This window comes from Rattus norvegicus, chromosome 13, assembly GCF_021556685.1.
Source record: "Rattus norvegicus strain SHRSP/BbbUtx chromosome 13, alternate assembly SHRSP_T2T, whole genome shotgun sequence".
In the NCBI taxonomy this organism is placed as follows: Eukaryota; Metazoa; Chordata; class Mammalia; order Rodentia; family Muridae; genus Rattus; species Rattus norvegicus.
The window spans coordinates 41261468-41279695 of NC_141546.1; the positions used below are offsets into that span (position 1 = coordinate 41261468).

The 18228-nt window shown below is 46.8% G+C and overlaps 1 protein-coding gene across 2 annotated transcripts in view; it reads left to right on the forward strand.

The window, feature by feature from the left end:
* Positions 1-18228, forward strand: part of Mgat5 (alpha-1,6-mannosylglycoprotein 6-beta-N-acetylglucosaminyltransferase) — a 288591-nt gene that overhangs the window by 38637 nt on the left and 231726 nt on the right. For both annotated transcript variants that reach the window (XM_087581590.1, NM_023095.1), the window contains 1 exon segment: positions 10317-10365. The gene's annotated coding sequence lies outside the window, so the exon portion shown is untranslated.

Below are 18228 nucleotides of genomic sequence, written 5' to 3' on the forward strand. Positions count from 1 at the left end.
CCTGGTTTGGACCCCGAACTGTGTAAAAGTATAGAAAGCTAGCTGAGCACTAAGGGTGAATGCGTTCATTTCTTGCTTATCTCTCTCTACTGTGGGTGTGACTAAGTTACTCAAAGCTCATGTTAGCCCCCCCCAACCCCCAGTGATACACTGTAACCTGTAATTGTGACTTAAACTCTTTCTTCCTGGTGTTGCTTTATTTTACCACAGTAACAGAAATGAAACCAGGAGAGGGCCCAGCAGTAGGAAGGAGGTGGGAGGGTTGAAGACGGTTATTGAGCTCCTGCTGGTCAGGAAGCATGTGGTGAGGCCGTTACCACTGGCCTTCCCAACCTGCACACACCCCCGGGGAATGGATACCAACATTACCAATACTTGGCTAGAGTATTCAACATATGGAAAATGTTCACTAAAGTGACCAGACAGGTCTGAATGTTCACTGTCAGAATGGTAAATAAATTCATAAACAGGTAGATTCAGTGGGCTGGCAAATACCTGAATTTCGTGTAAGATCCTGTGTCAGAGATAAGGAGAAAGAGAAGATGTGTTCTTGGGGAGCAGAGGGTCTGCCTAGGGGAGGGTCCACACCAAGTCTGAGAGCTGAGAGTGTCCCAGAGATGTAGAATTTGGCAAGGATACAAGGTGAGGAGTGGGCTGGGAAGATAACATAGAAAAGATGGAGGGGGTTATGTTAGAACCACTGAGCTAAGCAGATCTTGAATCAAGAGGGCCTTAGTGGCCAGCACTCAGCCTTCAAGACGTGCTACCTAAACCTCTTTATTGAAGTGGAAAGGTGTGTGTGTGTGTGTGTGTGTGTGTGTGTGTGTGTGTGTGTATTAAAGTTGGAGAGGTGATATCTAAACCCCTTTCTGGTAGTGGAAAGGGGTGTATATGTGTCTGTGTGTCTGTGTGTCTGTCTGTGTCTTTATTAAAGTTGGAGAGGTTATTAAAGTGATGTGTCTGTCTGTCTGTCTACTCCTGAGGGTTCACCTGGCAGGGATTGAGGAGTACAGTGGGAGGGAGTGGGGAGATTCTGGAGAAAACTCAGTCAGTTAAGGAACTGTAGTGATCTACTCAGGAGCAGATGGTTAAGGTGAGAATGAGGATCTTGGGTCTATTGGCTGTGGTCAGTCAGCAAAGGTGAGCTTGGCTGAGAAGAGGCAGGAATCTGGAGGAAGGTGATCAAATTGAATGTTCAGGGAGAAAAAGCAGGGACTGTTTATCTGGGGCTAGCTGGCCTTACTAGGCTCTGGGAGAGAGAAATGGGGCATTTACATACCCCCTCCAAGGAGACATTCATATACATGTGTGGCAGGTGGGGTGGATATGTTGGTGGACAGATGTGCATGTGTGTGCATGCATATGTAGAGGCCAGCAGATAGCCTCTGGTATCTACTGTCCATCCACCAAGATTTGAGACGGTGCCTCTCACTGGCAGGGAGCTTCCCAGTACTGGGATTAGAAGCGCACGCTACCACTCCTGGCTTTTCGCTGGGGCTCTGGGGAACTCAGGTCCTCATGCTTGTGTGGCAAGCTTTACTGGTGGAGTTGACTCTCCAGTTCTTCTTGCCTAGAATTGGTTAAAGATATGTCAGTTTAATGTAATCCTGATGTGTCTCTGGGCTGGCTTGGTCCTCTGTGGTAACAGAGTCGTCAGCCTATATGGCAGCCACTGGTCTTGCATGGGCTTTCGACTCTTTGTGACTGAAATTGGGAAGGGAGAATGTTCTCAGGAAAATACCATGCCTCTCTTAGACCTTCTGAAATAGGATCTGGGCTGCCGTGTGTGTCCAGTCAGCAGCCACAGTCCTAGGGAAGCAATGCATGGAATGTTTCCCTGTGGAGACCTGGACAGATCCAGATGAAGGTGAGGAACTTGTGGTGCCTTCTCCCTTCTTCAGGAAGGACACACCTAGCACCTACACCCAGTGCCCCAGGCAAGTCACCTGCACTGTCTGCTTTTTACTTTTTCTTTTTCTTTTTTTTTTTTTTTTTATTAACTTGAGTATTTCTTATATACATTTCGAGTGTTATTCCCTTTCCCGGTTTCCGGGCAAACATCCCCCTCCCCCCTCCCCTTCCTTATGGGTGTTCCCCTCCCAACCCTCCCCCCATTGCCGCCCTCCCCCCATAGACTAGTTCACTGGGGGTTCAGTCTTAGCAGGACCCAGGGCTTCCCCTTCCACTGGTGCTCTTACTAGGATATTCATTGCTACCTATGGGGTCAGAGTCCAGGGTCAGTCCATGTATAGTCTTTAGGTAGTGACTTAGTCCCTGGAAGCTCTGGTTGCTTGGCATTGTTGTACTTTTGGGGTCTCGAGCCTTTTTACTTTTTCAACAGAAGTCTGAAACTTTGTAATGAATGAATGCTGAGAACAAATCTAGAACAATAAGTTAGATGTTTCTTTAAACAGAAACACTGGGAGGCCCCTAACCAGGTATTATTTAGCTTTCTGAGTGTCTTTCCTCTTCTGAATGACTAGAATAGTAGTACCTCAAAGAAGTATTTACGTTGGGCAACTTGCACGAAGCTTCTATGGTCTTGGCACTGAGAAGGTTCTGGGTGTTTTGTTAACACTGTAGAAATGGCTTGTTTGTACAGTGAGATTGGATTTTCCCCATTTTCCTTCCCTTCCCTTCCCTTCCCTTCCCTCCCCTCCCCTCACCTCCCTTCCCCTTCCCTTCCCTTCCCTTCCCTTCCCTTCCCTCCCCTCCCCTCCCTTACCCTTCCCCTTCCCTTCCCTTCCCTCCCCTCCCCTCACCTCCCGTCCCCTTCCCTTCCCTTCCCTTCCCTTCCCTTCCCTCCCCTCCCCTTCCCTTCCCTTCCCTCCCCTTCCCTTCCCTTCCCTCCCCTCCCCTCCCCTCCCCTCCCCTCCCTTCCCCTTCCCTTTCCCTTCCCTTCCCTTCCCTTCCCTTCCTCTTCTCCTGTACTTCCCCTTCCTCTTTCCCTTCCTTCTGGTCTTCCTTTTCTTTTCTTTCTTTCTTTGGCAGGATCTCAAGTAGCCCAGGCTGGACTCATACTCTGTACATAGCCAAGGATGGCCTTGAACTTCTGATTCTCTTGCCTCTACCTCCCAAGTGGGAGGGTTCACGTGTATCAAGCCAGCACTGCATTCTCCTTTTCTTCATGCCTCTTGATGCAGCTAACATGGTTCCTTTCACGTATTTAACTAGACATTGAAGCATGATCACCAGGGAGACTTAAGACAAGGAGGGGATGTGCCTGGACCGATTACCATGTCAAGGGGTTCTTAGGAAGCTGAGAATTGCTATACCGTCTGGTAATGAACCCTGACTTCTGACATCGGGAAATTGTTGGGTAGTACAGGCGTCAGAATTCTAGTGTGTCATCTCTCTGCTGTGAATAGAAGAAACTAGACCTTAGCATTTAAACTCCCCAGGTTTCTGGGTATTAATATTTCACATAGGTTTCCTTTATCATCTCTTTATCTGGGTTCTCTATTTGCTCACACTTGAGGTTGATTTAGCGTGTTGCAAGAACCCAGCCTTGTCTCCCAGACATCATTAATCTCTCCTTTCTTGTGCATTGTAAGTGTGAAATTAATCAAAAAGCAAAGGGAAATTAATACCACATTGATATTCACAACTCATCTGAGGCCTCACAGCAGGTATGCAAGTCCTTTATCTGAATTAGCAAACACCTCAACATATTGAAGGTATAGTGAAGGTATTTGGGACATGACCCTGCGTTCCTTCTGCTTTGATGACTAATCAGTACATTGTCATGGAGTCACTGAAAGACCCTTAGAAAACATGAAATCAGGGTTGGGGATTTAGCTCAGTGGTAGAGCACTTGCCTAGCAAGTGCAAGGCCCTGGGTTCGGTCCCCAGCTCCGAAAAAAAGAAAAAAAAAAAAAGAAAACATGAAATCAGCTGGACTTTCCTCATACCTATATATTTCTTGTAGATAGAGGGAAACCAAGCCATTGTTGCTAATTTGCTTCTCATCGGTCATGGGAGGTTTGCCCTGAGAGATGCAGTTTTGATCTCTATTTACAGTAAACTACACTTGATCTCATGCTCACTGTTTCTTTCCTATGACCTATAGGAAGCTGAATTTCAAAGGATACGGTGTGGTGAGTGCATCATGGAAAGGAACGGGGAATTACAGCTCCCCGCTCAGCTTTTACTGAGGGTGACAGAGGACACACTTTTGCCACCAAAGTGTTCCTGTGGTTGCACCAGGGATAACAAGCAGCAGTCACCTTCCATTAAGGGCGTGAGAGAAGTCTCCTTACTGTTTCAGTGATAACATAAGGCGTCGAGTGACTCAGCAGCAGCCTCATCGAGAGGAATTAAAAATAGAGAGGAATGGCTGACATCATCCTATAGCAAGTTGTTAAGGAGCAGAAAAAAATGCCAGAGTTGTATAAGCAAGAGACCTTTTGGCATACCCCCAAATCACTCATTGCTGGGGTCACCATACTTACTGATTTGCAGGTTTATGCTAAAGTCCGAGGTGTTCATCAGCGAGCATGCGTGCATATGTGCATGCATATATATATATATAGGTGTACCTGTGTGTATGCATGTGGAAGCCATAGGTTAACTAACGTTGGTTATCTTCCTAAATAGTCTTCACCATATTTTTTTTCTTTGAGGCAGGGATTGAACCTGGAGCTCACCAAGTGGGCTAGACTGGCTGACCAGTGAGCCTCAGGATCAGCCTGCCCTCCGTCTCCGGTGCTGGCTTGAGCTGCCACACCTGGCTTTTATGTGTGGGTGCTGGGCATTGATTTCCAATCTTTGTGCTTGTGCTGTGATCCCTGTGCCCACTCAGCAGTCTCAGCTGCCCTGTACCTGAGGTTTCCTCCTCAGTTTCTCAAGCAATGCCTATGCTGCCCTGTGTGGCCGTTTGAGGGCTGCATTTTAGAACAGTTGGGCAGGCAGAAAGTTTGAGATGGTTCTGGAAGAAGAATTTTATTTTTACTTTATTTAGTTTTGATATGAGATGGGTCTCATATGGCCCAGGCTGGCCTTGAACTCCTGGTTCTCCTTGCCTCTGCCTCATGAGTACTAGGACTACAGATGTCTGCCTCCACTCAGGGTTTATCAAAGCCAGAGTTTTAAGATTAATCTCCAGGCCAGGTATGGTAGCACGCATCATTAATCTCATCACTTGGGAGACAGAGGCAGGGGGATCTCTGAGTTTGAGGCTAGCCTGGTCTACATAAGGAGTCTCTGTCTCAAAAAAAAAAGATGAATTTCTTAGTGCCTTTTATAGTAACATTTGAAGAAGATAGAAATTCAGTGTCTCCTGTGGGGCGGTGTGCTCAGGCTCTGTATGGAGGATCTGCTGTTTGATGGTGTAATAAACTTTAAAGGTGATTCTCACCGTAGATAACCTGCAGGGTGTGGCGGCATATACCTGCAATCCCGGTACTTGGTAGGTGGAGGCATTATTTCTAAGAGCTACTTTCTTATGGCTCTATGACTTTATTATCCCACTAAAGTTCCAGCAGCCATAGCCATAGGCATTGCCAATATCTGAAGAGGGCTCGAGGACTCCATGAAGTTGGAAGCCCGTTCTTCAGGCAACTGTGTTCTCTTAACCAGGCAGTGTGCTGACCCACGTCCCAGATGTAGACAGAACTGCACAGTCGCCTTGCTGTTCTTCAGGGGTCCTGGGAGTTGGAACTGTACTTCGGCCCAGATTCAGTTCTGCCATATTTTGAGACAGGTGCTGTGGAGACTCGTGCAAAACCTCACTGAAGTGGGAAGATGGTAGCAGTTTTGAAATTAAATAAATCCCTGGAATTGACCTCTACATTCTGATGGCAAAGGCTCCTCTAGCCTGGTTTGGTGATGCACACATGTGAGCCAGTGCTGGGAGATGGAGACTGGCAAATCTGTGGGGCTTGCTGAGCGGCCAGCCCATCCTACTTGGTGTATTCCAGACAGTGAGAGAGAATGAACCCTGCCACAAACCTGAGGTTGACAGGATCCTGGAGAACAAGAACCTGAAGCTGTTCTCAGGCTTCCACAGCATGTGCACACACACACACACACACACACACACACCATACACACACACACACACACACCATACACACACACCATACACACACACCATACACACACACACCATACACACACACACATACACATGCACACATACACACATGCACACACACCATACACACACACACACCATATATCCACACCCACACCCACCCACACACACACACACCATACACACACCACATACACACACACCATACACACACACACCATATACACATACACACACACCATACACATGCACACACACCACATACACACACACACCATACACACATCAACACACACACACACCATACACCCACACACACACCCACACACACACACCATACACACACAAACACACACACACACCATACACCCACATACACATATACCCACACACACACACCATACACACACACACACACACACACACACACACACAATACACCCATACATATATGCATCCATGCATATAAAGATACACACACACACCATATACCCATACATATACACATGCATCCATGCATATAAAGTTACACACACACACCATACACCCATGCATATACACATGCATCCATGCATATAAAGTTATACACACACACCATACACCCATGCATATACACATGCATCCATGCATATAAAGTTACACACACACACACCTTTATACACAACCAAACAGAGATGATTCTTAACCCTATGTGATTACTCAGAACTTCACTCCGTAATGACTTCACCTTTTCCGTCCACTGTAGATTGGATGACCACCTGATGATACTCGGAAAGTAGGAGCTAGTGTCTTACAGCTCATGCATGTCTGTAATTTACTATCCGCAGATGCCTTGTGGTCTTACTGCTTCAGATCTAGGCATGAAGGTGCTTTAGCTAGAATCATAGACGCCCTTTAACTACTGAGAGCATACATGGCGGCTTTGGTGTTTCCGGTTAGCCACCCCTGTCCTTGGTGTTGATGTAAAAGATGAAAGGGGAACCTGTGCTGTGTCACATCTGACCAGGAAGTGGAGGAAAATCCCCTACAGGGAATAAGTGCAGAAGCTACTTGAGGGAAAAGCATGAGAGGGCATCCTCCTGGCAGTACAGACCTAAAGCACATGAAGGGAGGCCCAGGATTCTAGAAGCAACTTCTCTATTCCTGTGCCATCAGATCCTGAGTCGGGAGGGCGTAGGTAGACCTGAGAATGAAATAGATGGGCCCCGGGATAGTGCAGATGGCCCTGGGGCAGTGGGCGGGCTTGGGGAATGGGTATTCAGCCCTGAGATGGTATAGGTGGCCGTGGACATAGCATAGACAGGACTTGGGAAATGCACATGGTCAGGGCACTGTCCCCAGCATGTTGGGGGGTCTCAGGTGTTTTGTTTGGTTAATCATGTGCACCATTGGGCTGCTCCTGGTGAGGGCTGGGAAGGGACAAGAAACCCAGGTGCAGACACTTTATCACTTCCTGGGTGGACTGTTTGGTTGGTAGGTCTTTTAATGGCCCTATGCAAAGTAGAAAACAAAAGAGATACATTTTGCTTAGACATGAGGTTTCAGTCTAGTCTATGCTACTCCCTGCCATCCCCTGAGGTTGCAGATTTATTCCCCTTTCACGACTAAATCCCGCTCTCGTGACCTCTGTTAATACCTTCACAGTTTAGATGTAACTAAGAGAAAAATCTAGGTCTGGGGTCGTAGCTCTGTTGGTAGAGTTCTTGCCTTTCATGCACCATGCCTTTGGCTCGTGCCCAGCACTGTGTAAACCACACACCTTAATCTTAGCACTCCGGAGATAGAGGTAGGAAAATCAGACTTTCAAGATTATCCTTGGCTGTGTATGGAATTTAAGGCCAGCCTGGGCTACATGAGAGCGACATGTGACATCAGTGCATAAGCCCAGGAAGAAACGGAGAGCACCTACATGTGGGTGTCTGCTGGATAGAAACTGTGGCAGCGTGGACAGTTTGAAGGTGTAGAAAGGGGACATGATCTCTTCTATCATTTTCTTTATAGACAGACCTAGAAATGACTATAAAATGTCACCAAATGACCCCTGTGAATGCTTTTACGGTTTAGGTATAATTAAGAAACAAGGAAATCCAGGACAGGAGACACAGCTCGGTTGGTAGGAGAGGGAGGGTCTGGAATGGTTGGGTTATACACTTGGCTCTGTGGGAAATGAGATTTAAGATTACTTGACCATTGAAACATTCCCCGGGGTGAAAGTAAACAGCTCTTCAACTTCTCATTGACCACAGACTTTGCTAATGCCCAGAGCCAGGTTCCGCGATTTGGGAAGTAGTTTGTGGGATGTTTAAGGTACTTCATAACTGTCTGAGAACTTGAAAGCTCTTGGGGTAGTGAAGGCTTAAAAAATGTTGTCTGGGGTGCAGATGCTCAGTGGTTAACAGCACATAGAGCTCTTGTTGACGTGGGTTTGGTTCCCAGCACCAGCGTGCTGGGTACCAGCGTGCATGTAGTGCACATACCCACACACATACATGTAATCAAAAATCAATTAGAAAAAGCCAGGTGCAGTGGCATGTGTCTGTCACCATTCACCGGGGAAGACAGAGACAGGAGCATCTGTGAATTCACTGACCGACCAGCCTAGCCAAGTTGGTGAGCTCCTACTTTCTTGAGAAACCCTATTTTAAAAAAGTAAGGCAGAGGTCGGAGAGATGGCTCAGTGGTTAAGATCACTCACAGCTCTTGCAAGGGACCTGTTTTAAAAAAGTAATGTGGAGAGAGATTGAGAAGGAGACTTTACACTGACCCCCTCTCTGCATGCTCAGGGACATTGGTACATAGCCACATAAATGCCCCTCACCCACCCATACATCCCCAGCATCCCCACCTTGCTGGAGTCATGAGAACTGGTAGCTTTGCTCTTTACCGTAATCTTTTCCCAGAATCCCTTCCTTCACCTCACTCAGAGCTCTCAGATAGAGGCTCACCTGAAAGGGTCCATGCAGTCCTTGGCGTGGATTCAGCCCCACCCATCAGTAAACATTTACCGAGTCCTGACTGCTTCCTAGAGACGGTGGATCTGGAACAGTTGAGGTTTCAGCCTGCACCCAAAGTGCCTCTACCCCACCCTCCTCTGGCATCGCTTAGAGCTCCCTCACAGGGATTGAGATGTTGACACTGTAAATTGTTGTAGGCCATGGTTTTTAGGAAGAGGAAACCTTCCCTGTGTGGGTAAAGAATAGCCAAGCTATTTAATAGCACACTCTTCCATGAAGCCTTTAAGAATAAGGACTAGTTGATTATGTTTAGAAGACTTAACTAGTTGGAGTCTGTGAAGGAGTGAGGTCAGGTCTTTTCCTTCCCTCCTAGAGAGGCCATGGGTGTTTAACAATTCTTGGAGGAGACATCTCTTGGCTATCAGAACCAGTTTTTGTTTGGTGTGTGTGTGTGTGTGTGTGTGTGTGTGTGTGTGTGTGTGTGCGCGCGCATGCAGGTGTGAATGTGAGAGAGAGAGACAGACAGAGACAGACAGAGACAGAGACAGACAGACAGATAGACAGACGAGGGTAATTCAGGTCCACTGGAAGAGCAGTAATCTCTCTTAATCACCGAGCAGTCTCTTCTAGCCCCCAAAATGGACATTTTTTAATGCTTCAAGGTAAAGCAGCTACAAGTAACGTGTTGTAGGGGCATAATTTGAGGGGACAGGCTTGCGACTGGGTTGTCTTTCTTTCCTCTCACTTTGTAACAGAGCCAGTGTGAGCTTGTTTCTGTGTGTGCTTAGAACCATGTATGTTAATGTGTTAGTATGGACACATTGGAGTTGGTAAAAGGCTTTAGTACCTGCTGAGACCTGGTGTTAAGAGGTCTTAGTTAAGACTGCCTTTCTTAACTAAGAGTAGCTTTGTTTCTGTCTAACTCAGTCGCTCAGTTACTCAGGCATTTTGAGGCAGTCTTTTTTATTGGCCTGGAACTTCACCCAAAAGGCTGGGTTGGCCATCCAGCAAGCCCCAGGGATCTGCCTGTCTCCATCTTCCCTCTTCACCATAGCCCGGATGAGAAGTGCCCACCACCACGCCTGGCTTTTCCCATGGGTTCTGCATGAAGGGTGGCTCCTCACGCTTACAAGGGATGTTTTTGGCCTTCTGAGCTGTCACCTAACCTCTGCGTTTTAATGTCTTTGAGGAAGAGAACTCCCTCTTGGGCATATGAGTTCCAAAACTCAGAAACAGATTTGGACAAGCTCTTTGATGGCCTCTGCATACAATGTCTCATACCCTTTAACAGAGGAACTTAAAGCTGCCTTTGTTCTTCCTTTTTTCAGGAGTGACTCCTACCCAGAAGTGGACTTGGAGGAGGGTCCGTTAGACCATGTAAGTACCGTGTCAGCAAATATGCGTCTTGCCTGAACAAAGAGATCACAGTAGAGAGGGAGGACCAAGAATTTGAGGCAGATCTTATCTTTTAGAAGTATCAGCATTTACAGACATTGCACTGGGATATAGCCAAGATAGTGGAGTGCTTACCTGGCATTCACAGAGCCGTGGGTTTCATCCCTTGCATTGTATAAGACCATATGTAGTGGTTATAGTATGCCTGTTAAGTCCAGCGCTCAGAAGGGGGAGGTAGGCAGATCAGACGTTCAGTCATTTTGGGCAATATATAGGCTTTGAGGCCAGCCTAAGCTGTATGAAATCCTGTCTCAAAAAGGAATACACATACATGCACATACACCAAAACAAACACACATGCACAGAATGGCCAGATAATCTCTGCACACAGTGATGGGTATCAGCTCAGGACCCCCAAGACCAACTTCTCAGCACAAAGGAGATTTATTTCCCTTGGAAGGGCAGAGGGCAGGGAATAAGAGACACCGGCAGGAGACAGAGGACTAGGGAGAGGGGAAGAGAACACGGGAGAGGAGGAAGTGTATTTGTTCTTGAGTGGGATAAGGACTGCCTTTGGATAAAGAGGAAACAGATGTGGTCCACAGGAAAGTGGAGGCTTATAAAGGTAAAAGGGTAAGCCCCATGTTAGGATGAGGTGTTTACTTTTAGTTGGGCACGTTAATTAGGTGAGCTTAATTAGAGGGACTTTTGACTGTTGGACTTCAGTACTTGGATGGCTGGACCTAGGTAGTCAGCCCCAGGAGGAGGAAATGGCCAGATAAAGGGAATAGACCTGGATGGCCAGCTTTACAGGTATAATCTAATGGCTTTTAATGACATTTAATTAAAAACAAGGCAGAGGGAATTGGGGAGAAGGGCAAGCCATGCCAGAGCTGTTCGCCATATTGGGTCTGGCTAGAGTTCCTTCACTCTGATCTCTGGGTGTATGAGGAACCCTTGCTGAAGGAATTCATTTCCCCGTCCCCCATATTGTGTCTATTTTGTAGAGAAAGCAGTTTGCTAAGTGTGTCTTTCAAGTGTCTGGATCCCCTGTGGCGCTCCATCCCCCCCCCCCCCCAACCAGCGTTACCTTGGTAAACTTGGGATAAGAGCATGCAGGCTTCAAAGGCTGAGATTTTGGGGTCAACACAATGCAGCATTAAACATTTCTAATTCTTATTTCTTTTATGTATGTGGGCTTTTGAACACACTCAGACTCTAAGCACATCACAGTAGCAAAAACACCCAGGCTTTGCCCTCAGAATGACTTCCTGTGAATAACAGCAGTAAAGTTAGCACTGAAAAGTCATGTGACCATGTGACTTTTATCTGTGGTCTCTCTCTAGCTGTCACCTTGAGAGTCTGTCCCTCTGGGAGAAATGAGGGAAATAGGAAATGTCTCCTTTGGAAACTCAAAGGCATTTTGAATCTCTAAGGACGTGGAATCTTTAATTTCCTTTTTGTCTAAAATGCAGCGGACACTCTGAATGCCCACAACTTGCTTAGTGAGAATAAGAGTCATTGCAGGAACCAATCAACTGAGCAAGCTCTCTGCAGGGTTTGCTCTCCAGGAACCTGGTTTAGTGCTGTCTGGTAGGCAATGTTCTCCCAGGGTTGCCAAGGATGGCAGCTCTCGGCAGCACACTGGCCTCAGAGCTGTGCATATTGTCCCTGCCCTCCACTACAAGTTCAAAGATATTCTCAGCTACTTCATGAGTTTGAGGACAGCCTGGGCTACATGGAACTGTTTTGTGTTTGCTATACTGTGGGTTGGTTTGTTTTTTTTTTTTTTTTTTTTTGGTTTTGTTTTTTTTCTGGCAGTCTCCATCCCTCCCTCCCTCCTGATCTCTACCACTGTGTGGGTTTGACAGTCTCCATGAAACAGGCTGACATGTTGGCGTCATGTAGGATTCCTGGCACATGTCTTTCTACCACCTAAAGTTGTCACACACACCCTCCCCTCCAACTTTGGCGTGCCTTAGTTAGTCACCTTTCAAGGGTCCGTCCTGGCTCTACCAAACATGACAACTGAAAGAGCAGCTGTCTGTCGGCCTCCCCCAGAGCTGCCGCCGGTTTGGGCTGTTGTCAGCGTGGTGTTGGAGGAGATCCATGAGCAGCAGACTCGGCCGTCACTGACATTTACAACTTGAAATCTACATGGTGGATGGCTTTATATTTCTTATCAGCCTTTAAATAGCCTTCGGTAGACGTGGCACATGGCCTTTCCACACGTGGATAGACCCAAGTAGGAATATAGTTGCCCTCCCTTTTAGTGACTCACTCTCTTCCTCCAACATGTTACCAAGTCCTGTCTCTGCTGACGTAGGGTGACAGCAGTTTGTCAGTGTAAGATATGCCTGTGACGGATGCATCTGCTTACAAAGAGAAGACTTATTTGGACAGTTTTAGAGGCGTTTCCTCATGGTTGGTCCTGTTGCTTTGGCCTGTGGGGAGATAGTATACCATGGTAGCAGGTTATAGGAGACGCCTGCTCATCTCATGGCCAGGATGCTGAAAGGGAGAAGGGAAAATGGTTGTGTACTTAAGGTTGGTGTACCTTGAATCTTCTTTGAGGATAAAATCCCGAGTTACCTGAAGATCTCCAACTAGACCCCGTCGCAAGCGGCATCCATCTGTCTCATGCTTTGAAGCGAGCTGTTCTTAACTGTTAGCTTGACACAGCCTAGAGTCAGATGAGTGAAACTACTCAATTGACAAGCGGCCTAATCAAAGGTCTTGACTGCTAATTGATATAGGAAGCCCCATCCCACTGAAGGCAACACCCCTAATCAAGTGGTCCTGGGCGGTATTTGAAAACTAGCTATCAAACCAGGCCTAGTGGTGACATTTTTATTCTTTAAGGTAAGAAACAATGAGAATTTGGAAAGAGAATGCAAAATTGAAGGCCGGTGTCATGCTGGCTGTCAACAGCCTTGAGTGGCCCAGTGTCATAAACCGTATTTGGATTTTAAAAAAAAGGATCAGGTATTTATGAATTGAGAGTGACTCTGGGTCTTTATAAGTAGAAAGCATTACGTGGAGGGGCCCCGGCCATCCTGGGAGGGGCCCCATAGTGAGAGGCAGTAGAGGTAACTAGACTGGACAGAAAAGAGATGGCAGTGACATCCTTATAACGATGTCCGTACCGGCCCCATAGAAATGAATGGACACAAATCAAAGCCTTTCTTTGCTCTCAGTTCAGAGAGACCTGAGAGTCAGAATGAGATTGGATGTGTGTGTGTGTGTGTGTGTGTGTGTGTGTGTGTGTGTGTGTAACAGTTAGGGTTCCGAACAAAGCCAGTGATCATGTGTACTTCTGAAAGAGACAGACTTTCTGTCTAAGTGCTCAGTCATTGCCGCTGTAACTGTCTGTCTGGGTAACACAGAGTCCTGGCTTTAGGGATTCACCCTAACGATGCTCCGACTTTGTGATGGTGTGAAAGCCGTGTGCGTTCAGTGGGTGCCATAGCCGTGTTTCTGACTTTGAATTGAGAGCCTCCCCTAGACTAGTTAGTGTGCAATAGAATATGCTTTGGGGATGGTGCTCGGATGTAACAAGCCACGTCTCCCTGCCGTGAAATCATAATGGGACTAGGGGATACTCACTGGCCTGTCCTTCCTTCAGCCTAAGGTCACATGGACCCCGGGATGGGGACATATGGAACCTGATATATTTGGGGATGACAACATCATAGTCCCAGGTAGGGAAGATTATTTAGTTACAATGTAGCTACCTTGCAAACATGAGGGTCTAACTTCCAGCCTCAGAAAGCACATGGGGTGCAGGAGAAGGAGCCGGCGTGGGCCTGGACAGATGGCTCTGCGCTTACGAGGTTAGAGAATGCTTACTCTTCTTGTGGCGTGGTTCCCACACTCAGATCTAGCGGCTCACAACCGCCCATAACTCCACGTCCAGGGGACCTGATACCCTCTTTTGTCCTCCGTCAGCAACTGCGTTTATGTGTACGTATGCTCACGCAGACCCATGAATATACGTATTAAAAGTAAAAAGATACCCAAGGGCATATTATTCGAAATAAAATATAGATACTTAAATAAAAGTAAATCTTTAAAAGAATCAAGTGCTAAGGAAGCTGAGACAGGCAGACTCCTGGGGCCCACTGAAACACAGTCTAGCTTACAATGCAAATTCCAGGCTAAGGAGACAGCCCTGCCTTCTGTTTAAATAGAGAATTGCAAAATAAGCAGAATCTGAGACCTTAAAGACAAAGGTGTGGAACTGGAAGCTTTCCCCTTCTGTGTTTCTCTGTGATCAGTTGAGGCCTAGTTTTTTTTTTTTTTTTTTTTTCCAGAGCTGGGGACTGAACCCAGGGCCTTGCGCTTCCTAGGTAAGCGCTCTACCACTGAGCTAAATCCCCAGCCCCGAGGCCTAGTTTTTAAATTCCGTTTTAGGTGTCATATGTGTGGGCATCTGCCTACTTAGCTGTGCACGAGGAAGTCAAAGAGCCCCTGGCAGGGAGGGGTTCAGGCTCTCCTTCCACCGTGTGTGTGTGTGTGTGTGTGTGACCGAACTCCTGTTGATCGCATGGTTACTTGCTGAACCATCTTGCCAAGCCTGAAGGATTTTAATGTATCATTAAAATGTGTAGTGAGTGCAATGCTTATTAGCAAATGATACTGTAGTTCATAGACAATACTTTATTTTATTTTAAAAGTTACTTAACTACTGGCCTTCTTGGATTGTCTTAAGAACACAGGATGATTTATGAGTGTGGGTCTCTTTTTTTTGTTTGTTTGTTTGTTTTTTGTTTTTTGTTTTGTTTTGTTTTGTTTGAGATAGGGTCTCACCTCAGAGGCCAGGCTGGCCTTGAGGCGCTATGTAGGCAGATGGGGATGAGTTCAGGTGGTTCAGATGTTATAACTCAGAGCTTTGTACACACTAGGTGAGCGCTCTACCAACGGAGCCACATCCCTAGCTCCAAGCATATAATTTTTATTTGAAAAATTACCACCTCGACTGTCTGAGGCCTTAATTGCTACACTTAACACGGTGAAAACACAGAGCCGTGATACCAGTGTAATGAAAGCAAAGGAGTGCTGGAGGCTTTCGGGTTTAGATGATCAGAGGGATTGAGGAGAGGAGACAAGTCAGCTATGGAGGGGTTCTGCACGTAGTGAGTGAGGTGTCAGTGCAGAGAGAAGGGGTGGCCCAGGACCTGCTTCCTCACTGCAGTGAAGTTTGTCACTTCCTTTTGCATCCTGATGTTAATTTATATCTTCATTGGAAAAGATTTTCAGAGAAATAGTTGGCCTCCCCCACTGCTGTGTTCCCAGAATTTACTTTCCTGAGCGGTAGTTCGAGCAGGGTAAATTAATCATCACAACAGGATATTCTTCCTCAGGGACATAGCAGTGTATGGTCATGTTGGAAATGGTGAACAGAGGTGGGTTGGGGGTAGAGATGGGGGAGAGCAGGGGCCTGTGAGTGTATAGCCAGAAGTCACAGCCTGTCCACCACCACAGGAGACAGAAAAGCTTTTGACTTCTGTCACCTGCACTGTGTAACCTGGGGTAGGTCCTTCTCTATGCCTTACCCCTTCTTTTGTAAGACCTGGGTAACATCCCTCCGTTGAAATTGCTGTGACAATTTTATATATTCTGTACCTACCTCAGGGAAAAGATGTTGATATTTCTGCTACTGAGTTAAAAATATGAAAAAAAAAGCAGCTTAGGAAGGGCTTATTTTGGCTCACAATTTGAAGGTATAGCCCATCAAGATATAGCAGCAGGAATTTGAGGCAGAGGGTGACATTTTAGCCATACCCAGGAGATAGAATACTGGTGCTCAAGTGACTTTCTTCTGTTTATTCAGTGCAGGCTCTTAGCCTAGGGAATGGTACTGCCCATTGTGGGTAAGTTTTTGCACCTATATTGACACAACCGGTATAATCCTCCACAGACACACCCAAAGGCCCATCTTCCTTTTAATCCCAAATCTCATCACATTGGTAATTGAGTTTAAGTACCACAGTCATCTCCCAACATTTTAGCTCTTGTTACAGAGAAGGGGAAAGATTTCTGGTCACAAATGGTTGGTCATAACCTTTTGCAAATGAAAGCGGTGTTCTTGAACCTGGGTATTACACCAGTGTGCAGCATCTACACTGACTGAATGTGGAGAGAGGTGCTCTTTTTGCTGCCGAGGTATTGCATTTTCATCTTGCATCCCCTAGAAACTCACGCAGAGCCCATTAGTCAAAAGGACTTGTCTTTAACCACAGCTTGCTGTGGTAGGGTTCCAGGTCATCTACACTTCAGACTGATGGACTACAAACCCAGAGTTCCCAAGAACACCTATGTATGTATATGTTTAAGTGCATGTGGGCTCATGCATACTATGATGTGGTTGTGGAGGTCAGAGGACAATCCTGGAAGTCAGTCTTTACCTTCGAACCAACCATCTTTGAGACACAGTCTTGTTCTCCACTGCATAAGCCAGGCTAGCTAGGCCCCACTTCTGAGCGATCCCCCTCACTTTGCCTGGCGTCTCAGGGCGTCTGGGAGCAATAAGAGTATTGCTGTGTCCAACTTCAAGTGGGTTCTAGGGACTTGAGTGATTTTGAGGTAAAACATTTGACCCACTGAAACCTCTCCCTTGCTTGAGTACTATTAATTATAAAGACTGTTAACCAAGTCAATGAAGAGACACATAGGATAACGTCTTGGAGTGTCTCGGACTCAACTCCTCTGCTCTGTTCTTGTGGAATTAGGGAGTGTTGCCTTCCTCTCTCATTCACACACTCTCCCACTGGATGTACCATCGAACACAGTGTCCAGGGTCTTTCCTGGGGCATCGTTGAAAGGGGATGATCCAGTTTAAGACTCTGGCCTGTTACAACTTATAACGTCCTCTCCCCATTGTGGGCTGACTCTCATGGCCATGTGGCTGCTCTTTCTGGTGGCCAGCTAATACTTGAGTCATGTCACCCTTTAGTACACTTAGATCTGTGAAGCTCAAGAGCCACAAAGGCTCCTTTTAGTCAGGAAGTCCTAAGGGCTGGCGTCGGCCCCACACCGGGAAGCAGAGACAAAGTCCGGGTATATGCCTTAATACGTAGGAGGCACATTCAGTGCAGGGTAAGAAGGTGGCTGGGGATGGAGCCTCCTACCTCTCTCTGGTCTTGGTGCTGTTGTTCTAACTCAGGGCTCACTAGTGTACTTATTTCATCGGCTCAAGTCGCTCCAGCTTTTCTTCAGAATTGTGATTCTCTATCTTCCTAAGGCTGTGACCCCTTCATATAGTTCTGTCTGTGGCAGTGACACCGACCGTAAGATTATTTTGGTTGCTACTTCATAACTGTAATCTTGCCACTTTTGCGAATAAGATGGGAATATGTGATGATGCAGATGGTCTTAGGGAATCCCTGTGAGAGGGTCGTTCAACTGCCAAAGCGCTCGAAATCCACAGGCCGAGAACCACTGCTTTAGAGAAACTTGGTTTAGTTGCATAATGGTAAGCCAGCCACAGGAATTTTGTACCGACCTAATAGCAAATGGGTTCCAGAGAGCCCCTGCGCTTGCTTATTTCACAGATGTGCCTTAGTGACTTTCTTGGATGCCCTTTGTGCAAACAGGAAGCTGCCGGATGCCCATCTCTCGGTCTGCTTCAAGGTCCTCTTCCTAGGAAGGTTGGGGAAACGTGGGTGGACGCCAGATGTGGCTTTGGGATGAACAGACAAACCCATGGAGCTTAGATCAATCAGGAGTACTCTCATTTGCATGGCCCTGTTTGGTATTTTGCATGGCCTGCCCTGATTTGTGTGGCAGAAATGGCCAACTGGAAATGAATCTGCACAGAGTGGCTCATGCAAACCTCCCGGAACT